Source organism: Solanum dulcamara, chromosome 7, assembly GCF_947179165.1.
Source record: "Solanum dulcamara chromosome 7, daSolDulc1.2, whole genome shotgun sequence".
Classification (NCBI taxonomy): Eukaryota; Viridiplantae; Streptophyta; class Magnoliopsida; order Solanales; family Solanaceae; genus Solanum; species Solanum dulcamara.
Window position 1 is genome coordinate 78,756,259 of NC_077243.1, and position 2,254 is coordinate 78,758,512.

The following is a 2,254-nucleotide window of genomic DNA, read 5'->3' on the forward strand; positions in this document are numbered from 1 at the left end:
CGGGTGTCGAGAGTATGGGTCAAATTCTCTTTGATTTGTCTTTATTATCATTCGTAACGACTTGGAAAATGACTCTAGCAGCTCCGATAAGGCTTCTATAGCATTTAGGAGTATTTTAGGGGCGACACAACTGCAACTTAGACAATTTTGCCATATTTTCATGTGTATTTCACTACATATTTTTTAGGTGATGGGTGTTTGGGTCAAAGTTTCTAGGATTAATCTTTAGTAGCATCCGTAACGACCTGAGGAATGATTCCAGTAGCCTCAGAGGGGCTGCTACGGCTTTTAGAAGTATTTTAATGGCGATGCAACATGAATTATGTGATTTTGCAATTTTTTATGTGTTTTAGACCATAATTTTTTTAGGTGTCGAGGGTTCGAGTCGAATTTTCTTGGATTCTTTTTTAGTTGCATCTTTAACAACTTGGAAAACCACCCAAGTAGCCTCAGCAAGGCTTCTACGGCATTTAGAATCATCTTTTGGGCGACACAACAAGAATTTTGCAATTTTGCTATTTTTTAATGTGTGTTAGCTCTCAGATATTTTGGGTGCCGGGGGTCTGGATCAAGTTTTCTTAGATTCTTATTTAGTAGCATTTGTAACGTCCTGGAGAATGACTCCAGTAGCCCAAGCGATGCTTCTACAATGTTTTGAAGCATTTTAGGGGCGACGCAATAGGAATTAGGCGATAGTGCCAGTATTTTGTATGTGTTGGCTCACGAATTTTTTATGTGTCAGGGGTTCGGGTCGAATTTTCTTGAATTTCTCTTTAGTGGCATCCGTAATGACCCAGAGAAAGACTCCAATAACCTCTGTAGGATTTCTACGGCGTTTAGAAGCATTTCTAGGGCAACGCAACATCAATTAGGCAATTTTACCAGTTATTTTGTGTGTGTTAGACCACAGATTTTTTGGATGCCAAGAGTCAGGGTTGAATTTTCTTAGGTTCTATTTTAGTAGCATCCACAACGACCCATGCAAGGAATCTAATAGCCCTGACAGGGCTTCTATGGCGTTTAAGAGCATTTTAGGGGCTGTAACAGGAATTTGACAATTTTTCTAGTTTTTTCGTGTGTGTTAGTACACAAATATTTTAGATTCCGGGGGTCTAGATAGAATTTTCTTGGATTCTTCTTTAGTAGCGTCCTTAATGACCTGGAAAACGACTATAGTAGCCCCGAATGGACTTCTACGCCGTTTAAGAGCATTTTAGGGGCGATGTAATAGGAATTAAGTGATTTTGTAAGTTTTTTGTGTGTGTTAGCCCATAGATATTTTAGGTGTGGGGTGTCCGAGTTGAATTTTCTTAGATTATTATTTAGTAGAATCTGTAACATCTTGAAGAATGACTACATTAGCCCCGATAGGGCTTCTATAATGTTTAGGAGCATATTAGGGGCGGTGCAACTGAATTAGGCGATTGTGTCAATATTTCGTGTGTTAGCACACGAATGTTTTAGATATCAGGGGTTCGGGTCGAATATTACTAGATTATTCTTTAATAGAATCCGTAATGACCTAGGGAACGGATCCAATAGCCCTCTTAGGGTTTCTACGGTGTTTAAGAATGGCACAACAGGAAATAAACAATTTTTCCAAGTTTTTTATGCATGTTAGACCACATATTTTTTAGGTGCCGGGTGTCCGGGTCGAATTTTCCTAGATTCTACTTTAGTAGCATCTATAATGACTCGTGGAAGTACACCAGTAGCCCCGGTGGGGTTTCTATGACGTTTAGGAGCATTTTAGAGGAGACACAACAGGAATTAGACAATTTTTTTTGTGTTTAGTGTGTGTGTTAGGCCATGGATTTTTAGGTTCTAAGGGTCTATATAGAACTTTCTTGGATTATTCTTTATTAGCGTCCGTAACGACTTAGGAAACGATTCTAATAGACCCATTGGGGCTTATACTGCATTTAGGAGCATTTTAGGGGTGATACAATAGGAATTAGGCAATTTTATCAGTTTTTAGTGTGTGTTAGACCATAAATTTTTTATGTGCCTGGGGTCCGGGTTAAATTTTCTTAGATTCTTCTTTAGTAGTGCCTGTAACAACCTGTGGAAGGACTCTGGTACCACAGTAGGGATTTTACGGCCTTTAGTATGATTTTAGGAGCGACGCAATAGTAATTAGGCGATTTTGCCAGTTTTTCATAACGCCTACAATTTTTTTAGGTTTCGAGGGTCCGGATAGAATTATATTGGTTCTTCTTTAGTTGCATACATAATTACATGTGGAATTACTCCA